This window comes from Macrotis lagotis, chromosome X (assembly GCF_037893015.1).
Source record: "Macrotis lagotis isolate mMagLag1 chromosome X, bilby.v1.9.chrom.fasta, whole genome shotgun sequence".
NCBI classification, from domain to species: Eukaryota; Metazoa; Chordata; class Mammalia; order Peramelemorphia; family Peramelidae; genus Macrotis; species Macrotis lagotis.
Window position 1 is genome coordinate 291,770,073 of NC_133666.1, and position 14,056 is coordinate 291,784,128.

The window sequence follows — 14,056 nt, forward strand, 5'->3', positions numbered from 1 at the left end:
AGGGCACAAGAGGGAGAATCACAGCCTAGGTTCAGGTACAGTCACCTGAAAAGCCCTCACTGGGACAGAAGAGGAGGCAGGAGTTTATACAGCCATAGAAGAAGCTAAGCACCATCATTTTCTACGAGGATATAGGGGGGAGATGCAACAAACCCTTCCCCATCTCCAACTGGTTGATGATGCTTCTCTAGGAGTTATGGCATGCCTTCCCACTCAGGGTGTCAGAACCCTACTTTCAAGAACATTGCTTATAGCAAATAGTGAATTGGACTCCAAGTTGGGCATGCCTTGGTTTTGAGTACTGCTTCTAATACACAATAACTCTATGGGTCTAGCAATATTATTTAAGTTCTCAATGTCCTCAAGAAACGTTCAAAGTTTTCAGAGCATGTGCTAATCTACACTAGGAGAGGAAATTTTCTTTTTGTAAGTTCCCAATATCAATGAAATCAGTAGCCCCCCAAAATGGCCAGTGGCAATGGTATGTCACCATCCAGGAGATAAGAGAATTGATCCATAGGAATCATTGGTGGGGGGGGGGGGTGCCCTACCACTATATCCCTTAGAACAGGCAGGAATGAACTTTTTTTCCCATTCATGTATATGGGATGGTTTACTCTAAGGATTAGATGAGACCGCCATTTTTTGTCAAAGGGTAAAATAATTAGTGAAGACTTGGAAAGAGAAGAGTAGAAAGGAAGATTCCTCATCTACAATTAGAAGAAAAAAAAATTCTCTGAATCCTATGATTTTATTCAATAAAAAGGGCCTATCTATAGCTTATCAAAGAAATCAGTGATAGAGGTCCTGCCTAGGGGTGGGGAGAAGACAGAAGCACTGACAACACAATACACAACATTGCTAGATTAGTGCAATTGAGAGTTCTAAAATGCAAAGGAGATTCTTTGGAGGAAAAGGAAAAACTGAGATCCAAAGATGAAAAGGAAAAACTTTTAAAATAAGTCTTAAAAGGTAGATAAGAATTCAATAGGTACAGGGGAGGAAAGGGGGATGGAGAGCTAAAGAACAGAAAGCTGTGTTCAAATTTAATCTCAAATACTGATTCTTAGACCATGAAAGTCATTTCATCTCTCAATTTTATTCTGCTCATATGTAAAATGGGGGAAATGACACCTGGGATACTTTGCTGATAATATGTGTGTATCTGTGTAATAAATTTTGTAAATGTTAAAATACTAATCAAATTCACTTCTTCTATGCATAAAGAAAAATAGGAATAAAAGTCCAAAGTACATGTTGAGGTAGAAGAAAGTGGTGGAAAATGCATGGAAGAAAGTGATATGAAGAAAGGATAGAATGGGACAGGTAGAGTCAAGATAGCAGCAGGAAAAGAGCCTCTCTTAGGTGCTCTCTCCAAAATATTTCAAAAACCTTAAAATTATGACTAAATTTTTGAGAGACAGCACCCAGAAACCAGTGAGGCAATTCTCCAGCCCAAGGTAAACTGGAAAATAGTGGGAAGGCTCTGTTCCACCAGGTTAAAGGGGCAGCAACATGGAATGAAGGAACTTCAGTCTCCCAGGAACAACCCCAGGGCACCTGGGAGCTCTGGTTCCTAGCAGCAGAAGCAGTTTCCTGACTTACACCCCAGGGAGCACCAAGCACAACTTGGAACATCAGCAGGGAAACCTCTGCCAGAGTGAGTGCAAATGCCAGGCCCTCAGCGCAGCTGTGGCACTCATCACAGTCCGGATCCCAGGAAATGGAAGCAGGCCCATGGAGCCACCCAGCAGGAGCTTCCAGGCAGCTGCACCCTGAGTGCTCATCCAACAGAAGGTAAGGAAGTGGAGGGAAACTGCAAGGGTCTGTCCTCTGTCCCTGGAACAGGACTCTGGGGCTTTGACCACATTCAGACCCTGGCTGCAATCTAGCCCCACCCCCCATAGAGCAGCAACCCCCCCTCACAGCCCAAGGGCAGAGGGGTGTGCTTGTGGTCATTCACAGACCAGGAGACCAGTCAGTTCCTCCCATACTGAGGCCCTTGTGGGTATGTCCCAATAATACTCAAAAGCTCAGGACCCCAAAAACAGGCACAGACTGGAGAAATGAGTAAACAGAGAAAAAAGAGGAACACCATTGAGAAATACATTGTCTATGATCCCAAAAAGCATTAAAATACACAGTCTGAATATGAAGAAGTACAAGTTCCTGCATCTAAAGACTCCAAGAAAAACAGAAATCAGACTCAAACTATTACAAAGATCAAAAAAGATTTTGAAAATCAAGTAAGGGAGATAGAAGAAAAATTGGGAAAAGAAATAAGAGAGATGAGATGCAGGAAAAACATGAAAATAAAGTCAGCAGCTTAATCAAGGAGATCCAAAAAAATGCTGAAGAAAATAACATGTTAAAAACCAGCTTAGGTCAAATGAATAAACATTTCAAAAAGTTATTGAGAAGAATGCTTTAAAAAGCAGAATTGGTCAGATGGAAAAGGAAATAAGAAAGTTCTCTGAGGAAAACAAATCCTTCAGATATAGAATGGAGCTAAAGAGAGCTGATGAATTTGCAAGAAATCAAGACACAATACTTCAAAATCAAAAGAAGGAAAAATTAGAAGAAAATGTGAAATATCTCATTGAAAAAAACAACTGATCTGGAAAACAGATTCAGAGAAGATTAATTAAAAATTATTGGGCTACCTGAAAATCATGATCAGGAAAAAAGCCTAGACTTCATTTTTAAAGAATTCCTGCAGGAAAACTGCCCTGATATCCTAGAAGCAGAGGGTAAAATAGAAATTGAGAGAATCCACTGATCTCCCCTGGAAAGAGATCCAAAAAAAAAAAAACCAACACTCAGGAATATTATAGCCAAGTTCCAGAACTTCCAAGTCAAAGAGAAATATTATAATTAGCCAGAAGGACACAATTCAAATATCATGAAACTGAAGTCAGGATCACACAGGACTTAGCAGCAACTACATTAAAAGCTTGTAGGGCTTGGAATATAATATTCCTCTAGACAAAAGAGCTTGGAATGCAAACTACCAAGAAAAGCTGAACATCCTCTTCCAAGGAAAAAGATGGACTTTCAATGAAACAGGGGAATTTAAAATGTTCTTTTTGAAATGACCAGAGCAGAATAGAAAGTTTAATCTTCAAGTACAGAGCTCAGGTGAAGCATAGAGAGGGTGGATGAGGGGTAAATTATGAGGGACTTAATGATGATGAACCGCATGTATTCCTACATGGAAAGTTGATACTGATAATACTCATATGAACCTTCTCATTTGATAGAGCGGGTAAAAGAAACTTTTTTAGATGAGGCTCAGGAGAGAGTTGAATTTGAAGATATAATATTTTGTAAAATTGGAGTCAATGGGTGAAAGGGAAATGTACTGGGAGTAAGAAAAAGGAGAGGTGGGATAGGCTAAGATATTTCATGTAAAAGATATTTCATGTAGCTTTTGCAATGGTATAGAAGGGGGGAGAAGGAGAGGGGGAATAATGGAGCCTTCATTCTCATCAGAAATGGCTCAGAGAGGAAACAGCATATATACTCAATAATAGGGTATAGACATCTAGAAGAAAAAGTAGAGAAGGGGGACAGGGGGAGGGGAGGGCGGATGTGGGTGATAGAGGAGAGGATAGTTAAGATATAACACATTTTCTTTTTTTACTTTTTGCAGGGTGCTGGGATTGGATGGCCTGTCCAGGACCATGGGATCAGGTGGTTGCTGGGTCTCTGGGGTGGGATGTAGGCTTGGGATCTCCTGGCCCCAGGGCCGGTGCTCTGTCTGCTGCACCACTCAGCTGTCTATAGCACATACTTGAAGAGGGACAGAGTGAAAGGAGAGAGAAAATATAATAGATGGTAGTGAGGAGGAATGGATGGAGGGAATTACAATCAGCAACAAGCAACTGTGGAAAAATATGGAAGTAAGTTCACTTATGAGAAAGAATGTGATCCATCCAAGACAGAGCTGATGGTATCAGAACACAGACTGAAACACATTTTTTTCCTTTCTTTTACTTTATTTCTCATGAGGTTTTATATCTTTGTGGGGGAGGGGGTATTATGTTTACTCTTCAACAAGAATATTTTAGCAATGTGTAAACAAATCAAAGAAAAAGAAAAAAGAAAAAACTAAACCACAACAGTGAAAAACTGGAGATTTCATTCATGAATGGCAAAATGAATAAATAAATGGTGGTATGCAAATTTAATGAAAAAAAGGATAGAATGGAGGAGGATGGTAGTTATAAAATAAATGTTTATTAAGCAGTCACTGTGTTTAGTGTTAGGGATATAAAGAAAGTCAAAGGACCATTCTTATTCTCAAGGAACTCAGTCTATTGGATGCTAACAACTTTGTACAAATTTTATGCAGGATAAATTGAAATAATCAATAAAGGGAAGGTACTGCCACAGATACACACAAATATTCCATATGAACAACTGAAGCTTATCCTTATGTCTTATCCCCACTCCTAGGCAGGACCTCTATCACTGATTTCTTTGGTAAACAATAGGCCCTTCACAGTAGGATTTTAGCTGGAACTTGAAGGAAACTAAGAGGCAGAAATGAGGAGGCAGAATATTTCAGGCATTGGAGGACTTGCTATGAAAATTCCTGGAGTCTAGAGATGGGGTATCTTGTTAAAGAAATATCAAAGCAGTTTAGGATGGAAAAGTACATGAAGGGAATAAAGTATAAGAAGACTGGAAAGGGGGGGGATAAGAAGAAAGACAGCATTAAAAGGGGCTTTGCATGCCAAAGAGGATTTTATATTTGATCCAGGAGCACCAGATTATGTTGCCTTGACTGTCAGACAATGGAGTTGGAATTTTATTCAAGAAGCAATAGGGAACTATAGAGAAAAGATACAACTATGATTCCAAATTATTAAATTGAAGTGAGTAACTCAATGTTTTCAATTTTCACTGAGACTAAAAGAATAGACTCAATGTGTAATATATCTATATGAATATAGATATATAGATATATATACACACATTATATACAGGTGTACATGATGATTGGTTCTTGTCCTTCATTATCAGAGAGAACCAAAATGACATCACTGTTTTAGAGACAAGATGCAGTGTGCCCAACTGTAGCTAATCAGAACAGTACAAACTCGGAATGCTCCGCCACAAATAGCATACAAATATTCCATGTGAACAACTGGGTTAAGTTCCCTAAATTTACTTACAACTTTCCTTTGAGTTACATTGATGCAGGGATGTGTGATGAAGGGGCAGCAGGTGAAGCAGAGCTCTACCTCACCTGCTGTCCCCTCACAACATGTCTGTGATTGTGTATACAATGATAAGATATGTACATATATAGCTTTCTGTACAGAAGAATATCTTATATTTGCATAGCAAAAAATTCACCAACCACAGAGGTAGTTAAGCACTGGAAAATCTCTCTGGAAGAGTTTATAAAATTTCATCCCTTGGTTACATTTTGAAGCAGTATTTCAGCTGGCCACCACTCCATGATGGATTAGTACAGACAGGACTGAATGTGCCACATAACATCTGGAGATGCTTTTTTTTAGCCTTTCCATTGCTATGGTTCCCAGACCAGGGGATTTCCATCCAAAGCAGAGCAAGATGACAAAGTCAGTGACTTTGAGATGTGTTCTTGGAATGATTTGATAAATGAAGAATGCATGTACAAAGGATTTGTTAAAATCCCAGAAGAGAGAAATAATTTCCACCAGATCCAAAATTTGTTTCAGTCTTCTCAGGATAAAATCCAGTGATTGGTTTTTTATTCATTCATTGCTTATATTATAAAACTTCCTAGATGCCATGATAAACTAGAAGTGCAGAATGAGATATCCTTTTAAGTAATAGCATTGTGTAATTTGTTTTGCTTAACTATACCTATATGTTATAAAGGAGGATTTCTACTGGCAGGGATTAAGTGTAAAAGGGATTGAGTGATTTTTGATACCAAAAAAAAAAAAAAAAAACAAGAATATGACTTTTGTGATTCTTTTCTAATTAGATTGTTAAATCTTAAAACCATGGCACCCATGCTATTGCCTTTTCTGGCCTCATCTCTAATTATCATCGTAAACCAAAAAGCAACTTAATTCTAAAAAACCCATACTTGTTAGAGCTTTCATCCTAAAACTACTAGCTCTGGAACCAGGGGGGTCTGAATTCCAATCCCACCCCTGAAGTGGTCACTACCTACATAATCTTGAACAAATACTTTAATCCTCTAGGGTCTCAGTTCCTGCATCTATGAACTGAGTAGATTGGACTAGGTGGCCACCTTCTAGCATCTGGATCTATGATTTTTTATTCTATGGTCCTGTGGTCAAGCTCAGGAAGACAGGCTTGGGGTGGGGGAGGGGAGTTCTATTTTAGCCTATTGAATTTAAGATGACTCTAGGATATCCAGTTTAAAATGCTGAATTTTAAGAGACTGCCCCAAGTCTTTCCCCATTTCAATCCATCTTCCATTTCTTCTTTGTTTTTTGTTTTTTTAGGTTTTTGCAAGGCAACGGGGTTAAGTGGCTTGCCCAAGGCCACACAGCTAGGTAATTATTAAGTGTCTGAGACCAGATTTGAATCCAGGTTCTCCTGACTCCAAGGCCGGTGCTTTATCCACTATACCACCTAGCTGCCCCTATCTTCCATTTCTTCTAAAGCAGAGGTCCAGAATTACCTCTCTTCCCCCCAACCCCAACCCCACTTTTGGAGATTACTTAGTAATCCAGGATCAAACACAAAAGCCTTCTTACACTTTGCTCCCCAATGGATTCCTCCATTCAGTGACATTTGCCTTCACTCCATCTCTCAGCTGGGAGCATTTTCTCTGGATGTCCTTCATTCTCTCCTTTACCAATTACTGACATCCCTTGGCTTTCTTTACGTGCCAACTCAAACCCCCTCCTTTTACAGGAAAGCTTCCTAGTGCTTTCTCTCTTTTAATTATTTCCTCTTTAATTCTGTGTGAGTTGTGCTTTTTATATATTTGTTTTCATGTTGTCTCTCCCATTAAATTGTGAGCTCCTTGAAGGTAGGGACTGTTTTGGTTTGGGTTTTTTATTTTGTTTCTTTTTTTGTATTGTCAGTACTTAGGACAATGCCTAGAGTTTAAGAAATACTTATTGCAATTACAATAGTAACATCAAAGATCATTAATCACAATTCACCATAACAGATAAATGTGGTCCAGAGACACAATGTGAGCATTGGAAAAATGGTGCCAACAGACTTGCTAGACACAGGGTTGCCACAAACCCTCAATTTATTTTATCAAAAAATGCAGTGTCTGCAAAACACAATAAAGTGAAGCACAACAAAAATAAAAAATAAATTAGTGATTGACTGAAAGCCACATGAATAGGAAAGATCATTAAACTCATGGGGGAGTTGAAGGGGTCACCAAGAGAAGTCTAAAGAAGAAATTCAACCTCTAAGCATTCCTTACATCTGCCTCTTTTTCTCCAACTTGTTTTGTTTCTATCTCTACATTTCTCTCACACCGTATCTTCTTTCTACCCAGAGTCACCATTGGTTCAGTCCTGTATCACCCTTGCCTGAGCTATAATGATAGCAGCCATCATTTATAGACTAAGATTTACATAGGACTTTACAAATGTTCTCATTTTATTTTCTCAACCACCCTAATTGGAGGTACTATTATTTCCATTTTTCAGATGTGGAAACAGGCTGAATGCAGTTAAATGACTCACATAGGATCACACATTAAGAGCCAGAGGTTGAATTTAAATTAATACCTTCCTTTTTCTTATTCTTATTCCAACACAGTCCACAGGTAAACAGCCTAGTTTAGCCCTTCATCAATTTAGACATACAACAATCTCCTAATTTGATTTTCCTGCCTCGTTTTTTTTTCCATTCTAACTTCAGCTACTACATCAAAAGGATAAACCCAAACAATGATCAAATCTGGACATTCCCACCAGTGGCTCCCTATTAATTTTAGGATCTAATACGTTTCTCTGGAATTTCAAGCCTTGCGCAACTTGGGTCCAACCTATTTCTCCATCTTTGCATCCACCCTTTCACTTTCAAAGTGCCAGGACATCATCCTTCTTGCGTTCTTCAGCACTCAGCCCTAAATGTCTCCACAACTTTGAACAATCCCCCCAGCCTGGAATGCATCCACGTCTTTGCCTTAGAAACTCCAGGTTCCTTTGAATCTTATCCCATGAGGCAGGCCTTCTGTTACCTCCAACACCAGTTCAATCATTCCCTCCCATATCACAATTTTCTTTGGTTGGTTCTTTTGTATGAACTTATTTATACATTTCCACTTATAGAACTCCACTCTGTCTTATACAGTAAAAGAAATATTGTATGATGAACCATGATTGTTATTCTCAGCAATACAATGATCTAAGACAATTCTGAAGGATTAATGAAGCATATTATCTGCTTGCAAAGAAAGAACTGATAGTGCCCAGAATGAAGCATGCAATTTTTCACTTTAAATTCGAATCTTCTTGAACAAAATCACTAATATGTAAATGTTTTACATAACTGTACATATATAACCCATTGCTTACCATTTCAGGGAGGGGGGAGGGGAAGGAAAGAAAGAAAATTTGGAGTTCAAAACTTTTTAAAATGCTAAAAAAATATTTTAAGATGTAATTGGGGGAAAATTTTTTTAAAAACCAACTTCACAAATACAAAATGGAGAGATTAAATGGGCTAGATGAAGCTTGTCTGAAAAAGCCTAGCTTTAGTAGACTTTAAGCTTAATAAATCAAAAGAACTGATTTTAAGTAGCATAGCACTATCTAGAACTGTGAAAGTGCCGTCTTACTCTTCTCCAGTCAGAATACATCCAGAATCCTACATGTAGATCTGAGCGCATCATTTTTGATAGGTCAGTGAAATACTTGAGAATACTCAGAAGTGGGCAATCAAAATAGCAAAAAAAGCAATTAAGCTGCCTCAGGGACTATTGGCTTCTACTTCATTGGAAATCTTTATACAAAGGTCCAATGACCACTAATTCAGCATGTTGTGGAAAGGATCCTTGTCCCAGCAGACGTTAAAACTAAAGGCTTCCGAGCTTTCTCCCAATCTTGGAGAACTGTTAACCATACAGGAGAAAGAGAGCCTTTGCTGAATTGGGAAAAATGAAGGACTAGCCCAGGATTTGGGATGTAAGGTAGCTAAAAAGTCAATGGAAAAATAGACCTGAAAGGTGCTACTTGGGAAAAAAAGCAGCATTGTAAGTAGGAAAGAGACTAGGATTTTTTTTTAGGGTTGTTTTTTTTTTTTTGCAAGGCAATGGGATTAAGTGGCTTGCCCAAGGCCACACAGCTGGGTAATTATTAAATGTCTGAGGTTGGATTTGAACTCCTGACTCCAAGGCTAGTGCTCTATCCACTGTGCCACCTAACCTCCCCAGGATTTCTGATTTCAATTTCCAGCTGATACTAACCAGGACAGCTTGGTTACTGTCTACCTGCAGTAGCCTCAATGTGGATGGAGAAGGAATTGTTAAACTAATAGAATGCATGATAAGGAGAGCATGTATGTTGAAATGCCATGAATCACAATCAGTGAAGTAACATAAATAGATCTGGGAAATAGAACCATGTGTAATTTCATTTCCAAATCTATTCCCATTTTGATTAAAGGAACTGGGCTTATTTTAACAGAGAAGGCAAAGACAAAACTAAAGATTAATGTTCAAATAACAATAGACTGCTGCTGTCACTATAAACAGGTGTTTTAAAAATTAACATTAGGAACATTCAATTATAAGGATCCTAAATTACTTTTTTTTTCTGATGGCAGTTCTAAGCATTGAGGATTAGATTAGACCACCTCTCAGATCCTTTTGGCTTTTCATAGAAATAAGGGGGGCAAGGGAAATGTGTGTAACCAAATTCTAAAGTAAAAAACACTTGATAGCCAAGTTCATGCCTTGGAAATATATGCCAGGGGCGGCTAGGTGGCACAGTGCATAAAGCACCGGCCCTGGAGTCAGGAGGACTGGGTTCAAATCCGGTCTCAGACAATAATTACCTAGCTGTGTGGCCTTGGGCAAGCCACTTAACCCTATCTGCCTTGCAAAAACCTAAATATACATGCCAGATGGCTCTCTTACCATTTTTTTTAAATGAGGAAAATAAATCTGTAAGAAAACACAAATGACTATAATCTAGAGCTTTGTTTTTAAAAACCATGGATATTATTGAAAAATAAATATAAATTGAGATGTTTATTTATAATTTGCAGAGGGATCTTAAGGTTAGCAAAGCTCATACTTTTCCTACCTGTTCAATACATATTGGAAATAGCATTTCCCATTTTACACAAGGAAACTGAGACCGAGTTGTGACTTATGGTCATGTAAATACTAATCTAGGTCATGATTTGAATACAGAACTGTCTCCATTTTTCTTCTTCACAGCATTGCTCTAGACTCAAAGCAGATAATGGGATGTTTTGAAAAGTACAAACTCATAAGCATTAACACTTTGTTTCAAAAGATTATTTCTTGTGTCCTTGGTTTCTTGGGTGGGATGGGGGGCAGGGGGGTGATGTGTAGAAAAAACTTCACAGCATGAAATAACTTGATTCTTGCATTTTTGCATTCAGGCCAGAGTGGGTAACTACCCACCAAAAAGCTCTACACATTTCCCCATAGCCAAAAAGAAGCAATTACTGATGGATAAATATGGCACTGAACAGTTAAGTATCTAACTTTAGGCATTCACTGGTGAAGATTGCATGAACTGCATTCTGGCTTCCCTTGTTCCTAGAATCAAGAAGTTGAATGGGAAATTTCAGTACCTAAACAACAAAATTGAGGAAAAAATAGAAAACATGTACATTACATAAGTTTAAAATATTAATAAAAAGGTCAATTATGTAATAAAAAGCATATCCCAAGGGGATCCCAAGACTTAGCTAAGAAGTGGTAATAACTAAGAAGTGCTCCATAAAGCTTAAGTATTTACATGGTTTGGGAGATGATAGATGAGAAACCAGCCTACAGATTTCATTGGACTTACAATATAAAAAAGACAGACATCTTATCCATTCATTTTAAAACCCTCAAAATGGGATCACATAAACAGCACATTTCTCATTTTTATTTCAACACTTAAGATATTCACAAATGGAGTAGTATATTCAGGGACATCTCCATGGCAGACAATACCAAAGCATACAGACATTCTACAATGGTTGACAAATTGATTTTAGTTTTCCAGAATTATACATTTTTAATGTATTTATTTTTACCCCCTAGAGACAGCATTCTCTTCATGTTTTATTCAAAACAATTTTTCCGTTTTGAGAGTTCTACTGGACCTCATTTTATCGGAAAAAATACCTGAAAAGGAGTACATGGTACAAGCATACATTCATTGTATGTAAATTGCATTTACATTTTCCATAGATGATTTTCCATCCTATCGGCATTTGTTTACCAGATATAAATCATACTGTATATCGAAGATAGACTATTAGGCCAGTGTGGACCACTAAATATACCATGTAGTATATTCAACCAGTCAATTGACTTATTTTATTCAAAGATTTCATTTTGTATCACCTAATTCCAAATGTGATTTCTGAGTTATCAGTCTTCCACTTGATATATTCAACTCTTAATTCTTTTGAACACTTTTATGGACCATATACCAAATTTTATACCACCAACGCATAATGCATAATACTGTCCAAAAACTCAGTAAAACTGACATGTTTGCTTTCAGTTGTTTTGTAACTATTCAAACACTTCAGACTGCAAGTAACATTTCAGAAAATCGCTTACAATTTAGAATAAGTTTAAAGATATTTGTCTTTCCTCAGTCAAAAAATCTTGTAATTTTTCTAAATATCTTTAGTTTTTATATAAATACTCCAACATTTTCCTCACAACCAGAATTAAACTATTATTATCTCCATTTTACAGTCAAGAAAACTGATTTAGAGACTTTTTCCATGGACAGTTGTTAGAAATCAAAATTGAACCCAGATTATAAAATAAGATTTAAGAAGGATTTCATAGTCATATCTAGTCCAAACCTCTTCATTGTACAGATGAGAAAAAAAAACTAACTCCATAGCACAATACTGCTTCTATTTTAAAAAAGGTTGAACATCTACAAGAGCTAACAAAAAAGTAGGTGGTTTTCTTGAAAAGATGTTTTGTACTTATAAAGCATAAAAGGACAATGCATCAGGGAACTTTTTATTACATTAATAACAGGTTCGCACACAAATAATATAACTTACTGAGGTCTAAATGTCAAAACATCAGTTCTTTAATTATCATACTTACTTCCAGGGCCAAACTTTACTTGTCAAGAGATTATTTTAAAGAATGATGAATACAGAAATGCTTCTCTTTAACTTGTCCCAATACCCTAATCCACACAAATGATAATAAAATTAATATTCAATACTCAGTGGGTGTTATTTGATGTACTGTTTTAATAGATATCGTTATTACTAATATCAATGCAACTACTTGTGTGTGTATATATATATATAAGTATTTAACAAGCTGCTCAACACCTAGATTGCTGATGGATTTCAGCACCATTTTTACAATAGTAAAGTATATTGTTAGCTTACAAATCCATTTAAAGCTTTGAAATTTACCATCTCGTTATTCCCTACCAACCAAATTCAAGTCCTTTGCTTTAAAATCTCACTCTCGTTAGTCAGAAAGGAACAATGCTTTTAAATCATATTTCAGTTACAAGGATTAAACTCTTCCCTCCAAAAATTCAGTATAATTTCTTTCTAGATGAATACAATTTGAATCTTTTGGTCTATAAGTACTATTAAATATCAAGAATTTTTTTATTACCCCGACGTATGTACTTAATCAAAATGTAATGCAAGTTACTATAAGAATTCATCTAAAAAGTACAAAATCTCACTTAAAAAGAGTAACTTTCAATTAAGAATCAGTAATTATATTCATTAGTCAAATAGTCTTAAAATTAAGCTCTTGATTACTCTATTATAAAATGCTTTCTAGACTGCAAATCCAAAGAATACACTTAATAGGAAGAGTGGAGTTTCCTAGGCATTTGCAGAAAACTAATTGAAACACTATCAAATATTTAAGCTGGGTAATGACAGTAGCCATTCGGGGTTTGCTACCAAATCCAAATTCACTTTGTCAACAAGAATTTATTCTTAAAAGATCTTCAAGAAATAATCAATACATGAGTAAATCATAATCATATAGTCATATGAATTGATCTTAAAGTGCCACCACAGTAAAGGAATCTTATTTTTCATTGTTCTACCTGAATGTATATTCTATTCTAAAAACGTGATTATTTCGATCATTCAAAATATAAGTATTCTTATCTCTATTTGCCTTCAATCCAAAGCTGTATAACCATTAGTTTCCCAAACTTTTCTAACTACTCATAACACACACAAGATTTTCACAAGTATTACATGGTTTCACACACACCCCTATCAAAGCCCTCTTCAGATCTTAGATGCTATTATGTCCATTACCAAAGTTTCCTATTTCATTTCTATTCCATTTTCTATTTCACCATCCCTGTGCCTCCTTCTTTGGACACAATAGTTAAAGGGCTAAAAGCTAGGTGTAGTCAAATCCACTTAGGTGCATGTTGGCACTTAAGTGCATGGCCAAAACAGTATTATTCCCAACAGATTAATGTGGGAGAAACCATAGAAAACAAGTTATCAGCTTATTCTTATAAAAGCTTACTATAATAAAACATGGTTAAGCATATTTATTTGTCTGATGACAAAGTTTATATTCTAATCGTACTCTCAGATGGCAGAGTCTATACTATTCACACTCTCAGTATCCAAAATAAAATTAGGACCAGTAAACTTTTTGGATTTTTATTAAATCCTAGTCTGAGGTAATTTAATAATAATATCTGATTTTACAGACATCATTCTAAAATCTGTAAACATCTTTCAAAAGTAAAGGCAAATTAAGACGTTCACATCATGATTTTCTGCAGACTAAACAAGGTGGCTTGCTAACTACACTGATAACTACACAGAACTCTGGGGTAATTAGAGTAAATACAAGCAGTGCTCTCTTTTAAATGTAAAG